The sequence below is a fragment of the Schistocerca americana genome, chromosome 2, assembly GCF_021461395.2.
Source record: "Schistocerca americana isolate TAMUIC-IGC-003095 chromosome 2, iqSchAmer2.1, whole genome shotgun sequence".
NCBI lineage: Eukaryota > Metazoa > Arthropoda > Insecta > Orthoptera > Acrididae > Schistocerca > Schistocerca americana.
In genome coordinates, this window is record NC_060120.1 from 378086906 (window position 1) to 378105023 (window position 18118).

Sequence of the window (18118 nt, forward strand, 5' to 3'; positions counted from 1 at the left end):
ACAATAATAACAATAATAACAAAAATAATATGTAATGGCATCAGATTCAAATGAAATTTCTATACTGAGCTATGCGTCCACTATGTGTTTCGAAGGTCATCATTCCATCACCAGCGGTAACCACACGCTTTACACACCAGAATCGTGACAGATTTCCAAGAATAAAGGAAGGAAGAACTATTACAGTCATGTCAGGTCACGTCGACATCGAGATCATTAGAGTCAGTGCACAAGCTTGAAATGTTTCAAGAATGGGAAAGGAAATTGACTATATTCTTTCAAAGGAACTATCGCAGCAGTTGCCAGGAGCCATTTAGGGAAATCGTGTAAAACCTAAATCAGAATGGTAAAACCTAAATCAGAACGATCGTCCTCCAGAATGCGCGTCCAGTGTGCAAATCCCCGCGCGGACTCGCTCGGTCAGATTTCCAAGACTGGTTGAGAACGATTGGTTGATCAACTTCCTTACAGCAGTTAATCCTGACATTAATAATCCACGCTGTTGGCAAATAATAAACAGGAGTGCCTTTTCTGTTAGTCGTTCGTATATGTGGGGCGGTCAAAAAATTTCCGTTTGAGGACTTGCTGCAGCGAATATGCAACGTAGCATGATTCCGGTGCGGCTATGTAAGCACCGACATATAGGCAAGGAATTAATGTGGCATTCGTGTCTTTCTGACGAGGAAACATAAACAAAGAGTTCAGATAGAACCAACATGCTGCTATCCTTTTCTTGGCTGCCAATGGACAAACAGCGGCAGATATCCATCGGAGAATGAAGAATGTGTATGAGGCAGCAAGTCTGCCGAAAACCAGCGTTGTGGAATAGTGCATCAAGTTCCGTGCGACAAGGCGTGCTGCTGCTCCAGTTAACGCACGTCCCCATATTGCAAATGTAACGCCGAATTTACGCCATCCCAATTGGGAGACACTCAAGCACCTGCTTTATAGTCGTGATCTCTCCCAGAGCTGTTATCACGCCTTCGGTCCATTACAGGAGGCGTTGAAAGGTAGACTTTCCCTGTCGGATGAGGATATGCAGCGGGCTAAAACGGACATCTTCTGCAGGACACGGTGTTTTACCAAACGAGTATCTTCGACCTGGTGCGTTAATGAGATGACTGCTTCATTGCATGATTGGTACACCGAGTCTGGGCCCAGTACGGCCTTCCAACGGAAACTTTTCGATTGCCGACTATATAGGGTGCGGCAGAACCGACTGAGCAATAAACTGTAAATATGGATGTTGTTGTTGTTGTTGTTGTTGTTGTGGTCTTCAGTCCTGAGACTGGTTTGATGCAGCTCTCCATGCTACTCTATCCTGTACAAGCCTCTTCATCTCCCAGTACCTACCGCAACCTACATCCTTCTGAATCTGCTTAGTGTATTCATCTCTTGGTCTCTCTCTACGATTTTTACCCTCCATGCTGCCCTCCAATACTAAATTGGTGATCCCTTTATGCCTCAGAACATGTCCTACTAACCGATCCCTTCTTCTAGTCAAGTTGTGCCACAACCTTCTCTTCTCCCCAATCCTAACAATATACCATTTTACATTCATTTAGTTTTGAAAATAATGTCCACAAGATGGAGGCCGTTAGCACCAATACATTGTTGTAGACGATCCCTCAAGTTTCGAGCAGCTCTTGCACACACATCGTGGGATATGACATTCACTTCGTCAATAATCCGCTCTTTTAACTCTGGTAGGGCGTGAGGGTGGCTTTTGAAAACCTTCAGATATCCCCAAAGAAAGTAGTCACAAATGCTGAAATCTGGTGACCGCGCAGGCCACCCGACATCACCCCTCAAAGAGACGAGGCGTCCCGGAAACGTTTCTCTCAAAACATCAAGTGAAATTTGAGCTGTGCGAGCAGTAGCTCCATCCTGTTGGAAGCACAAGTCACTCAGTCCATATTCTTCACCAATCTCGTCCATTCTGGGTGGCAGAAAATTTTGCAACATTGAAATATAACGTGTGGGAATCACTGTCACGGTCACTCCTTCCTCCTCAAAAAAGTAATGGCCTACCACACCAGATTGTGATATGGCACACAACACTGTCACTTTATGAGAATGTTGCGGTCTTTCGTGAATAATTCGGAGGCTATTTTCAGCCCAGTAGCGAAAGTTATGCTTATTGACGCACCCACTAAGATGAAAATGTGCCTCGTCACTACTGAAGAAAGCTGCATTCGGAGGGATCTGAGCAAGCATTTGTTCACACAGATTTTGACGGCTGGCGTAGTCTGCTGGGCGTAATTCTTGAGCAATCGTTATTTTGAAAGAATGGAACTTCAAATCGCATTGCAGGATCCTTCTCAAACTGCGGTCTGAAATCCCCAATACAATAGCATGTCGTCGTGCAGAACGTTGCGACAATTGTTGAACTGCTGTTCTCACCCGCTACACATTTTCTGTCGTTCTGATGGATTTGCGTCAACCTTGTATATCTATTCTTAGTGTGCTACCAGTTTCCTCCAACTGCCGAACCCAGGACCGAATTGTGTTTGCATTAGAAACGGCATTGTTGCGTGGAATGTTGAACTGTCGCCGAAAAGCTCGTTGTGTAGCGATCACAGGTCTGTTGTTTTCATAATTAGCGCGAACGGTAAAACCACGATGTGCACCGGTCCAGACCATGTTGGCTACTGAAATGGGGTCAACGACTGAACAAAGGCAGACCACGTGCAACTGCCTACCCCCAACACAGTCCCAGCGGTGATCTATAGAAACTGCTTAGTCGGTTCTGCCGCACCCTGTACTACAGACGCTCCGAGGACATTCCTCCAACAGCACTGATTCAGGTTATTTGAATTGCCACGACTATCATCTTTGAATATAAATTTCTGGGTAAATGTTATTTATTTCCAGGAAGAACTCTGAAAACAATACATTAAAAAATTAATCCCCTCAAAAGAGCACACTGGTCCCTTTGGTGTGCTGTAAATGGTACAAAATTAGTGCAAGGCAGTCATATCACCCTCCGCCTCTGACGTGAGGCACGGCAGTGAAGCTTTGTGTGTGTATATGTCAATCACGTATATGGAATCACTGCAGTAAGAGGGGTTGACCCTGAGACGTGGCAATATGGCAGAAAGCAGCTGCAGTGTATGGACGAGTTCGAGACCAAGCCGTGAAAGAAGTTACCCGATTTGTTGATGTATAATCGTGGACTTTCTAAGGTGTCTGCAACTAATGGTGTGTTACTCGCAGCTATGTAAAATGAAGTAAGAACAGTGCTTGTAAAAAAATCCTAACCGACAGGGCAAGGAAACGAGTGTCATGCTTTGTCAATGGGAGTCGCCCATCTGAACCAATTTTCGAGCGAACATTCGGGAGGGAGTTGCGTCCAATTGACTTTTGGAGTCACAAAAGAACGTTGCTGTGAGCACACATAAAGCTGCACGATTTCAGAGGGAAAAACAACACAGACGCTAGACAATAGCTGATTGGTGGCGTGTAATGTAGTCCAACGAATCGCCATTTTGCTTCGTTTCAACTGATGAAAGGTGCCGGTGCCTGATGGCAAATGAGCCACAGTGTGCATTGTGTAGTTCAGAACGGAGGTGATTCTGTGATGTTTGTGGAGCGTTTTCCACACCATAGCTGGGGCTTGCATTCAGGTAACTGTTAACATGAACCAAGATGCTTATGTCAACATTCTCGGCCTTATCTTGATGAGTATGTTCAGGACAGTCCCATCTTGCAAGAAAGCTATGGAAACCTATGGAAAATTCGTAGGACAGTTTCAAACAGCAGGTAAAACATAGCAATGAACATCTCTTTAAATCTGGTACGCTATAAGGAATCTAATCATCAGTGATTGGTTTCAGCTGGAAATGGCATATCTGAATATTCTCGTGGATTCTCTTCCTCGCCGAATCGCGGCCATCAGCAAGGTCAGAGGCAGTGTTAGACGTCTCCTTAGAGTGACTAATTTTTTGTCCAGTGTGCTCACAGTTGATAGCATTACTTTTACTACAGAGAAGCATTAGCAAAAGGCCGTCACTCTGGGTAACATTAATTCCTCACAAGTTTTTCACTCGATACCACGAGGCTCATTTTACTCAGAGATCTTTTCCAGATATGTATTGTTGTACTAATGTACGCAACAAATGCGGATGCTATGTTAGACCTTAGAACTGTAATAGCAAAAAGCAAAGATCCGCTTTCGGTCCAGCATACAGTTTCATTGCGGTAAGCTACAATGCATAGGCTGAGTGGTGAAAATTTGATACTGGTGAAGAAAAACTCTTCACTTTCGTGCAAAATTACGTCAAGACCCAATAACAGAAATTAACAGCGTGCTGGAGCCCTTTTCGTCTACATGTCATGATGTGGGCCCACGAATAAACTTCCGTTGCTACTAGGGACTTCACAGAAGTAAGTTACAAATGTCACCTTTCAACTCTCCAAACCCTGACAGTTAAACGGACGAACAATGCGAAATACTAAATGTGCAAGAAATATTGTTAGAGGAATAACTGGTTTGGCTTCGTATTTTCGCGACGTCGAAAGGTTGGAAAATTTTAAATGCGCTAATTTTGATTCCCACTAGGCAATCAGGAATTTTTAATTACATGATATGCAGATTCTAAGCAATTACTACAAATCTTATCTATTTCGGTGAGATGGCCCCATGGCGGCTAAACAGATATCGCCCAAGCCGCTTATTTGCGTTCACAACACGATTCACCCACATTTCGCCGGCCGGTGTGGCCAAGCGGTTCTAGGCGCTTCAGTATGGAACCGCGCGACCGCTAAATCGCAGGTTCGAATCCTGCCTCGGGTATGGATGTGTGTGATGTCTTTAGGTTACTTAGGTTTAAGTGGTTCTAAGTTCTAGGGGACTGATGACCTCAGATGTTAAGTCCCATAGTGCTCAGAGCAATTTGAACCACTTTTCACCCACATTTCCACTTGGGAACATACTGATACACCATGGTCAATAGGAGAAAAGAAACAAAGAAAGTAACAAAAGAAGAATGTCAGGTATTACTTCACAAAGATATCGTAATTACGACATATGCTTCTAAATTTTGAAACACTATAGATTCTGTTTAAAATAAAAGACTCTTTTCTTTATAATCAGTGCCAAAGAGATAATTAGCTCATTATATTTATAAAAAGAAACAGTTATTTTCCCAGCACAGAAAAAACAACAAAAAATACTAATATGTTGTTATAGCCTCCATTTTATTAGGTGGGCCGAGGAGGAAACTCCCATTGCTACGTAGAAACTTGAAGAGGTACTTTACAAATGTCGTCTTGCCGTCCTGATAACACCGGTTCCCGTCAGATCACCAGCGTTAAGCAAGCACTGCCAGGCTTGACTAGCACTTTGATGGGCTAGCGTCCGGTCCTGCCGAGTGCAGTTGGTAAGCAGGGACGGTGCACTCAGCCCTTGTGAGGCCAATTGAGGAGCTACTTGACTGAGAAGCACCATCACCCGTCTCGTTTCCTACTCTGATTCCCTTAACATCACCTGATTTAATTCGACTTCATTCCATTACCCTTGTTTTGCTTTTGCTGATGTTCATCTTATTCCCACCTTCCAAGACCTTGTCCATTCCCTTCAACTGCTCTTCCAGGCCCTTTACAGTCTCTGACAGAAGTACAATGTCACAGGCAAACCTCAAAGTTTTCACTTCTTCTCCCTGAGCTTTAATTCCTACTCCAAATTTTTCTTTCGTTTCCTTTATTGCTTGATCAACGAACACATTGAATAAAATCGGGGATAGGCTACAAACCTGTCTCACACCAATTTCGTCCACTACCTCCCATACACGTCCATCAACTTTTACAACTGCTTGCCTATTACTGTACAGGTTGTCGGCAGCCTTTCGCTCCCTGTAGTTTACCCCTGCAACCTTCAGAAGTTCAAAGACAGAATTCCACTCAACACTGCCAAAAACTTTCTCTAAGTCTAGAAATGCTATAAATGTAGGTTTGCCTTTCCTTCGCCTGTCTTCTAAGGGTCAGTATTCCCTCGCGTGTTCCTACTTTGCTCAGGAATCCAAATTGATGTTCCTCGATGTCGGCTTCTATCAGTTTTTCCATTCTTCTGTAAAGGATTCGTGTTAGTATGTTGCAACCATGGTTAATTAAACTGATAGTTCCGTAATATACACATCTGTCAGCACCTGCATTCTTTCAGATTGGAATTATCACATTCTTCGATAATCTGGGGATATTTCCAGAATGAGATTTTCACTCTGCAGCGGAGTGTGCGCTGATATGAAACTTCCTGGCAGATTAAAACTGTGTGCCCGACCGTGACTCGAACTCGGGACCTTTGCCTTTCGCGGGCAAGTGCTCTACCAACTGAGCTACCGAAGCACGACTCACGCCCGGTCCTCACAGCTTTACTTCTGCCAGTATCTCGTCGTGCTTCGGTAGATCAGTTGGTAGAGCACTTGCCCGCGAAAGGCAAAGGTCCCGAGTTCGAGTCTCGGTCGGGCACACAGTTTTAATCTGCCAGGAAGTTTCATATCAGCGCACACTCCGCTGCAGAGTGAAAATCTCATTCTGGAAACATCCCCCAGGCTGTGGCTCAGCCATGTCTCCGCAGTATCCATTCTTTCAGGAGTGCTAGTTCTGCAAGGTTCGCAGGAGAGCTTCTGTAAAGTTTGGAAGGTAGAAGACGAGATACTGGCAGAAGTAAAGCTGTGAGGACCGGGCGTGAGTCGTGCTTCGGTAGCTCAGTTAGTAGAGCACTTGCCCGCGAAAGGCAAAGGTCCCGAGTTCGAGTCTCGGTCCGGCACACAGTTTTAATCTGCCAGGAAGTTTCACATCAGCGCACACTCCGCTGCAGAGTGAAAATCTCATTCTGGAAACATCCCCCAGGCTGTGGCTAAGCCATGACTCCGCAGTATCCTTTCTTTCAGGAGTGCTAGTTCTGCAAGGTTCGCAGGAGAGCTTCTGTAAAGTTTTGAAGGTAGGAGACGAGATACTGGCAGAAGTAAAGCTGTGAGGACCGGACGTGAGTCGTGCTTCGGTAGCTCAGTTGGTAGAGCACTTGACCGCGAAAGGCAAAGGTCCCGAGTTAGAGTCTCGGTCGGGCACACAGTTTTAATCTGCCAGGAAGTTTCATATCAGCGCACACTCCGCTGCAGAGTGAAAATCTCATTCTGGAAACATCCCCCAGGCTGCGGCTAAGCCATGTCTCCGCAGTATCCTTTCTTTCAGGAGTGCTAGTTCTGCAAGGTTCACAGGAGAGCTTCTGTAAAGTTTGGAAGGTAGGAGACTAGGTATTGGCGGAATTAAGGCTGTGAGTACGGGGTGTGAGTCGTGTTTGGGTAGCTCAGTCGGTAGAGCACTTGCCTGCGAAAAGCAAAGTTCCCGAGTTCGAGTCTCGGTCCGGCACACAGTTTTAATCTGCCAGGATGTTTCAAGTGCAGTGTAGACAGTCTATTTAGTAGATCAGTTGCGTCTTCTAAGTGCTCTGATACTAAAACGCAGTCTTTCGTTTGGCTTAAGTTTTCTATGTGATCATTCCAGTTCAAGATGTTCATAATTGTAATTCCTAGGTATTTAATTTAATCGACAGCCCTTAAATTTGTACGACATAGTGTGTAAGCGAAATTTAAATGATTCCTTTTAGAACTCATGTGTATGACCTCATATACTTTCTTGTTTAGTGCAACTTACTACTTTCTGCACCATGCATATATCTTGTCTAAACCATTTTGCAGTTTGTTTTGATTTTCTGATGACTTTTCTATGTGGAAAACGACAAGATCAACTGGAAACAATTTAAGAGGGCTGCTCATACGAGTTGTGTGCTGAAGCCTTTATATATGTTATGAAGAGCAAGGGGCCTGTAACACTTCCTTGTCTAACGTCAGGTATCACTTGTGTTTTACTGGATGACTCCGTCAGTTACTACAAACAGTGACTTATATAACAGAAAGTAATCACGAATCCTGTAACACAATTGCAACGATAATCCCCAGGCACGTAATTTGTTTATTCCCATTGTGAGGAATCACATCAAAGGCCTTCTGGAAATCTAAAAAGATGGATAATGTTAACACAACTGGCTGTAGTCGATTTGGACTTACCTTCGGAGAGAATCAAGCACGTTTGCTGATGTTCCGGCGTGCCAGAGTGCTTCAGGGACTTCAGTACTTCTGCTTATAAGAAGGAGAAACCTGGATAAACAAAAAGAGATAATTGATTCTTAAACTAAATCCCGTAGAAAATAAATCAGTATAAGATCTATTAGGATTTACGCTGTATCAGTTGTGTAGAAAATTCAACTTAATCCCCTCAGCAAGAAAGCAGCTAGATGTATTCGTTTTTAATTAACAATTTTTCATCGATTAGCTCAAAACGACATTACATCCACGAACATGTGTCGTTAAGAATGACCTACTTGCAAAACTGTAAATAGAAAACATCTTTTGTTGATCGTATTGTAGTTAAGGATAAAACGTGCACATTGTGACCCATGTGTCAAATGCATGTCTGTCTTATTTTCCCTTGCACAGACACGATGTGCTCGGTTGTATTCGTTTTAGTACTGTACTAGTGAAAAATGAAAACAGATCAAGCCTGAGAACGTAACGTAAAAAACTGCCACATCAAATAAGCTATTTCGACTATTAAAAAACTACAGCGATATGTGAGTACAAGACCAACCTAATTCGTACGGATTACTAAGCAGTAAGCTTCTGCTGTTTGTTGTAAATGACCCAGAACTACGCAAGATACGTCCAGAACATTATCCAGCTATTTCAGTCGCCGTTCCTGAAACACCTGTGAGGTAAGCTCACGTTAACCAACCAGCTCTCCAACAAGACAAATAATAAAAACACCTACAGCCGTCCTTATGATTTTATTTTATTTTGTCGCTACCAGTTTCAACGATTAATTGTGTCATACTCAGGCTGTTTTGATGCGGTACAGGTTGACACGATCCCCATGCATAACCCATCAGTTGCCAGCATTACTGCATTCGCAGATAATGTGTCAGCACTGAAACCATCAACTGCCAACACGAATCCAGTAATGCTGGAAACTGATGGGTTATGCATGTGGATCGTATCAACCTGTACCGCATCAAAACAGCCTGAAGATGACACAATGAAGCGCTGAAACTGGTAGCGACAAAATAAAATAAAATCATAAGGACAGCTGTAGATGCTTTTATTTTTTGTCAAGATAGTAACGGCCGTCGTCCCAGAGACCTCTTGCTAAAAGGATGGACATACAAAAACTCTCCAACACGTTCGTCAAACTCTCCTGGACAGCACAGTCATCAGAATTACGAGGGCATGCTGAAAAGTAATGCTTCCGAACTTTTTATTCTGTTCTCAACATCGGTTGAGGAGTTACATGTCATGCATGTTACTCAGTAAACTTTCCCGCTTCGCTGACGTAAGTTACAACTTCTTCCGCTAGAGGGCTCCGAAATGTTGTGTGTATCAAGGTGGTGTGTAACTTACCTACGTTGCTGTGTGAGAAACAGTGTGCTGTATCGAGTTTCTAACCGCCGAAAACGTAATCCAATTGAAATCCGTAGAATAATAAAAGTTTTGTACGCTGATGATTGTATCGACATTAGTAACGTGCGATATTGGGTAGTTCAGTTCCTAATGACGGCAACAGTGCTGCTAACCTCAACTTGATCCAATACGATTTTCATCTGTTTCAAAAACTTAAGAAAACACCTTCGAGAACTTAACTTTGATGGTGATGAAGCGGTGCAAGCAGAGTTGGGGCTGTAGTTCCAAGTTCTAGGGGACTGATGACCACAGAAGTTAAGTCCCATAGTGCTCAGAGCCATTTGAACCATTTATGACAGTACATAGTGTACAGTCTGTATAATATGTGAAAAACTTGGTAAAGTGTGTTCAGTTTTCATTTCCTAATACTATATGTGTGGGATATAGTATCAATAAACTGGTCTCTCGTTGGGAGAAATGAGTTCATCGCCAGGACGACTCTGTTGAGAAATAAATCTGTAGAAATGATGAATAAATATGTAAAATGTTAATATTGTTTATTTTATTTGAAAAACGTCTTAGACTTTTCATATAAAAAATTCGAAGGCTTTACTTTCCATTACACCATCGTACCATCTGTTAAGCATGTGTGGGATATGCTGCGACAGTGTCTGGCGTGGCTTGCTTTGCCGACAACGTCCCTTGTACAGTCACTATAACTGGTGGAAGTAGCGTGGAATAACAGCTCCCAAAATAGTTTCCCGCACGTCTCTGTACACGAATGTAGAACAACACTGTAGCCAGAGGTGACAGTACAAGATACTGTTACTGTCTGTCAATCCTTTTTCATTCATCTGGCCCAGTGATTATGACAGTACAGCTGGCCGCGGTGGTCTCGCGGTTAAGGCGCTCAGTCCGGAACCGCGCGACTGCTACGGTCGCAGGTTCGAATCCTGCCTCGGGCATGGATGTGTGTGATGTCCTTAGGTTAGTTAGGTTTAAGTAGTTCTAAGTTCTAGGGGACTGATGACCACAGAAGTTAAGTCCCATAGTGCTCAGAGCCATTTGAACCATTTATGACAGTACATAGTGTACAGTCTGTATAATATGTGAAAAACTTGGTAAAGTGTGTTCAGTTTTCATTTCCTGCTACTATATTAATTTCCAATTCATGTAAGCGACGTCAAGTAAAATGGCCTTTTCGCTGACAAACATACCAATTCTGGGAGAAAGCAATTTAAAAAAAAAAAAAAAACGCCTCTCAGAATACGATACTTATCAGTTTTTTGTGACACTACTTGTTCACATAGCTCAAATTATTGGCTGAATGTAATATATTGTACATTGATAACATACACGATCTAAAAAAAGCGTAGGACGAGCGCATATAACTTACAGCAGATGTAAATAAACAATTTCTGTAACAGTGTACTGTAAAATAAAGTTTTTACAATTATCAGGATATTAGAGCTGTTGTATCCGCAAAGAAAGTGATTCCCACATTAACACGAGTGACAGTAATGAAGACGTAAAAAGGTAAGGGCTTACTGAAGAGAGAGTAATTCAGGAGTGCAGCTACTGGTTATTGCATATTTTTACGAAGTAATGAAGCGAGTGAATTAAAATTTCATCTTAACAATAGTGAAAGTGCGAAGGAGACATAATGTTAATGTTCGCTGACAACTCTCATTAGCGAAGCTGCAGAATAAGTAATGAATTCAGATTATTGACAAAGCAGAAGTCACACACAAATGAATGGACAAAATATTTGACAGGGTGAACTATAGCATTAATACTCAGGTATAAAGGGGCGATGCAAATATAAAAACTAGCACCGACGCTAGTGACATTTCAAAAAAGATTGCTCTGCTATCTGGTTTTGGAAAGTTCTAAGAACATCTAGGCTTCTGTTTCATTATACTGTTCTAATTATCAGTACTGATATTATTATTGTTCGGCACATATATCATCTAGTCAAGACAGCAGCTATTAGAACAAATTAAACTAACTTGTATTTTGCTTATTCTTGGTTATCCGAAGCAAATTTCGTATATGTAGGCGACAGAATTTCTCTGGGAAAGGTGAAATCCAAGCACTAAACAACGAAAGTTTCTGTGCTGAATATGATTGGAAACCATACACACAACATTTACGCTTTCTTTGACATGATCCTGGTATTACAGTATGACATCGTCCAGGATTAACAGAATTTTTGAAAGTGTTTAATCGCACTCGTCGTACAAGATAATCGTCGGCAGGTAACTGTACGCAGTACCGAACATTTGGTATTGTAAGCCTCGATGATATTAACAGTCCGAAGAACAACTAAAACTGGAGTGGAAAAATACTTTCTGAACATCATTTCAGCTTCATAAAGGATAGAGGGACTACAATCAAGACTAAAATGAACCACAGTAAACGAAGAGGAAGAAACCCTTCAATGGTTCCACTGACGTTCAGAAGGAATTTGATAGGTTGAGATAAAAGTGACTGTTCTAGTGCTGAGAAATATAGCCACCGAAGACATACATGCAAATTGCACAAATATGAATAGATATTCTGAGCTTTAGTGGCAACCGGCCACCGGATAAAAAAACACCGACATTGTCACTTAAAAGTAATTTCATTTTGTTTTGGTATTTCCTTTGTTGTAGATCTTCTTTGTTCATTCATACTGATTTCGGACTCAGTGCCCACGAATTCAACGCCGACCCCTTGATATATGCTGAAATCACTGGTGATATGTTGTAAGACAGTTATAAGGCGACCCACCGTTTAAAGCGTTGACTCCGAACCACGGGGTGAAACTACGCACTTTTCACCTTAGTTGTTCATTGCCAGAGGTAAACCAGGTGATAAGTGACAAAAGCTCCTGAAGGATGCACCCTGCGGGAAGCAGTACCTAGATGATGATGGTGATGGCAGCAAGGCGTTGGCTCCTACGTCGAATAGTAGAGTGGTACCATGTGGGGATAGTGGTCCTGCCAGTAAGGTGGCATAAGGTCATCTCTTTGAACGGAGATTACGTAACCACAAGAGTGGGGGAAAACATGGTGTACTGGGATCCTGAATAAAGCCAACCTGCTTACAGAAGGAAAATACACTACTGGCCACTAAAATTGCTACACCAAGAAGAAATGCAGATGATAAACGGATATTCATTGGACAAATATATTATACTAGAACTGACATGAGATTACATTTTCACGCAATTTGGGTGTATAGATCCTGAGAAATCAGTACCAAGAACAACCACCTCTGGCCGTAATAACGGCTTTGATACACCTGGGCATTGAGTCAAACAGAGCTTGGATGGCGTGTACAGGTACAGCTGCCCATGCAGCTTCAACACGACACCACAGTTCATCAAGAGTAGTGCCTGGCGTATTGTGACGAGCCAGTTGCTCGGCCACTATTGACCAGGCATTTTCAATTGGTGAGAGATCTGGAGAATGTGTTGGCCAGCAGTCGAACATTTTCTGTATCCAGAAAGGCCGGTACAGGACCTGCAACATGCGGTGGTGCGTTATCCTGCTGAAATGTATGGTTTCGCAGGAATCGAATGAAGGGTAGAGCCACGGGTCGTAACACATCTGAAATGTAACGTTTACTGTTCAAAGTGCCGTCAATGCGAACAAGAGGTGACCGAGACGTGTAACCAATGGCACCCGATACCATCACTCCGGGTGATACGCCAGTATGGCGATGACGAATACACGCTTCCAATGTGCGTTCACCGCGATGTCGCCAAACACGGATACGACCGTCATGATGCTGTAAACATAACCTGGATTCATCCCAAAAAATGACGTTTTGCCGTTCATGCACCCAGGTTTGTCGTTGAGTTCACCATCGCAGGCGCTCCTATCTGTGATGCAGCGTGAAGGGTAACCGCAGCCGTGGTCTCCGAGCTGATAGTCCATGCTGCTGCAAACGTCGTCGAACTGTTCGTGCAGATGGTTGTCGTCTTCCAAACATCCCCATTTGTTGACTCAGGGATCGAGACATGGCTGCACGATCCGTTACAGACATGCGGATAAGATGCCTGTCATCTCGACTGCTAGTGATACGAGGCCGTTGGGATCCAGCACGGCATTCCCTATTACCCTCCTGAACCCACTGATGCCATATTCTGCTAACAGTCACTGGATCTCGACGAACGCGAGCAACAATGTCGCAATGTCGCAAATGTCGCGGTACGACAAACCACAATCGCGATAGGCTACAATTCGACCTTTATCAAAGCCGGAAAAGTGACGGTATGCATCTCTCCTCCTTACACGAGGCATCAGAACAATGTTTGACCAGGCAACGCCGGTGAACTGTTGTTTGTGTATGAGAAATCGGTTGGTAACTTTCCTCACGTCAGCACATTGTAGGTGTCGCCACCGGTGCCAACCTTGTGTCAATGCTCTGAAAAGCTAATCATTTGCATATCAAAGCATCTTCTTCCTGTCGGTTAAATGTCGCGTCTGTAGCACGTCATCTTCGTGGTGTAGCAATTTTAATGGCCAGTAGTGTATGTTGCATTACTTATTGAACGCCTCTCGTATTTTAAGGAGGTTCGGTAAATGTAACATAAGGAAATACTGGTGGATGTGGTCTTTGTAGGCTACTTTATCGTGCCGTAAGATACTGACACAGACTTTTGTACCACGCGTGACTGAAATGTATATGTGAAGACGTGCCCAGTTAGCCACATTTGTGTAAACATCACTGCAACTGCGAGAAACATGAGCAGGGAGGAAAATTTTTTTTAAAAAAAAAAAGGAAAGTCTGGGAAGCGTTTGTGTAACACGCAGTGGACGATGTGCGGTGGTCATTTTTCAGAGTTTAGGGCTAACGCCTGAGCGACTGGAGTCGGGCCAACGAGACCGGCAGCAAGTGGCCTGGCGGCGGCGCTCGAGCGGCTAAACTACTGTGCGCGCCCTAAATCAGAGGGACCGGGCCGGTCAGCAGGGCGGAGGCCGTGCCCGTGGCAGGCAGCCCGCCAGCGCACGAACGCACCGTCCTGCGCTCTGCGCCCTGCCGCTCTGAAATATTGGCCACGAGCCGGGCCGGCGCGGCGCAAAACTCCGCCGCCGCTGCTGCTGCTGCTGCTGCTGCTGCTGTTGCTCGAGCTGGCAACATGCTCCCCATGCTGAATACATTCCCCTTCCGTGGTTGCCACCACAGTGGGTGAAGTCAATGGCATTATAGGATGTGGAACGGAGTTCGGGGAGGAAAGCACAGTGACGTCGCAGCCAAAAAAGTAATTCTGCCGTCACTGGGTGTTGCCTGGGCTTCCGAGCGTAGTTTTAGCGACTGAAAAAAAAGGACAGGTGACATCCTTATATGTTGTTGTTGTGGTCTTCAGTCCTGCGAATGGTTTGATGCAGCTCTCCATGCTACTCTATCCTGTCCAAGCTTCTTCGTCTCCCAATACCTACTGCAACATACATCCTTCGGAATCTGCTCAGTGTATTCGTCTCTTGGACTCCCTCTACGATTTTTACCCTCCACGCTGCCTTCCATTACTAAATTGGTGATCCCTTTGTAACGCCGGAAATGCAAATCCTCCTATTTCCATCTATTGTACGATAAATTTTTTCCTTATTTTGTTACCTGAAGATATGACATTTCTGTGTCTTTATATATTGTAATTGTGTTACTATTTGTATATATATTTATTTATGCATTTATGTCGATGTATAATTGGTTTGTTTTGTAAATACTATTTGTATTTTTACGCTGGGTCTTGCCTAGGGAAAGCTATGCTATCGAACGATTACATCGATAGGTCGTGTGGAGAACCAAAGTGTTTAGGATCTTTGGTAGTGTGAACTTGGCCGCGTGGAGCGCGGGCAGAGGAGAGTCTGGCGGGAGTAGGGCGGTGGAGTAGGTGTGTTGTGTGACACTCCCGCGAGTTGCCGCGATTTCGGGGTTTGGCAGCATGTAATTGCGCTCGACTTGCTATGATAGTTTCTGACACAGTGTCGCGGAAGGGAAGCATTAGCTGGCGCACATCAAGAGCCCGTTTCGCCTGGTGACCGTGTCGAGAAGAAGGCGCGCCAACATCCAGCTTCTGCAACAGCGACGGTCGACAATGAGTGACTGTCGCCACCTCTCCGATCGACGACTGCAAACCTTCAATCAACCAACAGGGAAGACTAAAAGCATGTAAAGTTTTTGAACTGTATGGCAGACGTCAGCTTTTCAAACTGTTACATCACAAAATTACAGAAACTTAGCATGAACCTTTGTTGCTCATTGTCCCAATTGCATTACCAAGCAGGGTCCCTTCCTTTTCTGGAATGAGCCCGAGTGTCGTTGAAATTCATACGCCAGCATTAAAGTAATATCATTCCATTTCACTGCTTTAATTTCAAAGTTCAGTTAAAGTATTCATAGCTGGCTACAATATGTAGATTACACAAGCAGAGTGCGAGTTTTGTTACCATATTTTAGCTTACCTGTGACTGCAGTTCAGCTTGGTACGTACTAAATTTTGCTATTGTTCATTGTTCAGAATCACTTAATTCAAGTTCAAAGTTAAATGTCTTATTTCTAAATTGCGTAGATTCAAGTATCTTTTGAAATGATGTTGATGTAGCCCAAGACTAACCTTATTTTATTGAATTTCGTAGTGCTTCAGAAACAAAGCTCACTATTAATTTCAGTCACTAAATTAACTTTCAATTTTCCGGTTTTATTAATTCTTTTGCTAAATTAAGTCAGAGTGTAGCGAAATTTATTACTTCTCACAAACATTCAGTTTTCACACAGCACGTGTCAACCTTCAGTTGCCACGCCTTTAGTGCTAATTATATGTGCATTAATCTTTCATTTTCAGTTATTATAGTAGTTGTCCATAGGACTGGCGACCGTAATTTTCCCCAAATCTCAAAATCTAATTAACGCTAATTAATTGTTAACGTAACGACCGCACCTTTACTTTCTTTATTAATTTTACCCTTCTCTCAAAATTAATTCCACCAATTTCATTTGCATTTTTCCTTTCATTTAGATGTAACCTTTCCTCCCTCTTTACCGACAAATTAACTTCGGTGACGATTGCTTTTCCCAAATTTCCATTAGGTGCACGTGGTTTAATTTTTCACTGTTTAATAAGTGAGGGGGAGGTTACACCTTCATGCCTCAGAACGTGTCCTACCAACCGATGCCTTCTTCTTGTCAAGTTGTGCCACAAACTCCTCTTCTCGCCAATTCTATTCAATACCTCCTCATTAGTTATGTGATATACCCATCTAATCTTCAGCATTATTCTGTAGCACCACATTTCGAAAGCTTCTATTCTCTTATTGTCCAAACTATTTATCGTCCATGTTTCACTTCCATACATGGCTACATACTTTCAGAAACGATTTCCTGGCACTTAAATCTATACTCGATGTTAACTAATTTCTCTTCTTCAGAAACGCTTTCCTTGCCATTGCCAGTCTACATTTTACATCCTCTCTACTTCGACCATCATTAGTTATTTTGTTCCCCAAATAGCAAAACTCCTTCAATACTTTAAGTGTCTCATTTCCTAATCTAAAACCCTCAGTATCACCCGATTTAATTCGACTACATTCCATCATCCTCGTTTTGCTTTTGTTGAAGTTCATCTTATATCATCCTTTATAAGAACTGCAAAAGAACGGATTCGCAAAATTACAGACCACTATCCCCAACATCGGTTTGCTGCAGAATCTTTGATCATTTTCTAAGTAAGAACACATTTTTTTTTAGTCCTCGAAGTTTAAGTCTACGAATCAGTATGGTTTTAGAAAGCATCGCTCATGAGAAACTCAGCTTGCCCTTTTCTCATATGACAGGCTGCGAACCATCGATGGAGGGCAACAGGCAGATTTCATATTCCTTGGTTTCAGAAAAGCGTTTTGACACGGTGTCCGATTGTAGGTTCCCAGATATGTAAGTAGCTCGTAGACTTCCTAAGTAACAAAACCCACTATGATACCCTCGACGATAGGTGTTCACCAGAGACTAGTGTATCTTCAGGAGTGCCACAGGGAAGGGCAGAAAAATGTAAGTTAATGCGGATGAGCAGGAAAAACAAACGCATAATGTTCGGATACAGCATTAGTAGTATCCTGCCTGACTCAATCACGTCATTTAAATATCTGAGCGTAACGCTGCAGAAATGGCTCTGAGCACTATGGGACTTAACACCTGTGTTCATCAGTCCCCTAGAACTTAGAACTACTTAAACCTAACTAACCTAAGGACATCACACACATCCATGCCCGAGGCAGGATTCGAACCTGCGACCGTAGTAGTCGCGTGGTTGCGGACTGAGCGCCTAGAACCGCTAGACCACCGCGGCCGGCACGCTGCAGAAACATAGGGAATGAAATGAGCATATGAGAATTGTGGTAGGGATGGCGAGTGGTCGACTTCGGTTTATTGGGAGAATTTTGGGAAAATGCGGTTCATCCGTAAAGGCGACCGCGAATAGGACGCAAGTGCAATCTACTCTTGAATACTGCTCGAGTCTTTGGGGCCACGCCAGGTCGGATTATACGAAGTCATCGAAGTAATTCAGGGGCGGAGAGCTATATTTACACTCCTGGAAATTGAAATAAGAACAACGTGAATTCATTGTCCCAGGAAGGGGAAACTTTATTGACACATTCCTGGGGTCAGATACATCACATGATCAC

General features: G+C 43.3%; 1 protein-coding gene across 1 annotated transcript in view; it reads right to left on the reverse strand.

Moving 5' to 3' along the window:
• LOC124594036 (probable inactive tRNA-specific adenosine deaminase-like protein 3) overlaps window positions 1-18118 on the reverse strand; it is a 376463-nt gene that overhangs the window by 301753 nt on the left and 56592 nt on the right. The window contains exon 2 of the mRNA XM_047132386.1: window positions 8067-8156. The gene's annotated coding sequence lies outside the window, so the exon portion shown is untranslated. The remainder of the gene's footprint in view (window positions 1-8066; window positions 8157-18118) is intronic.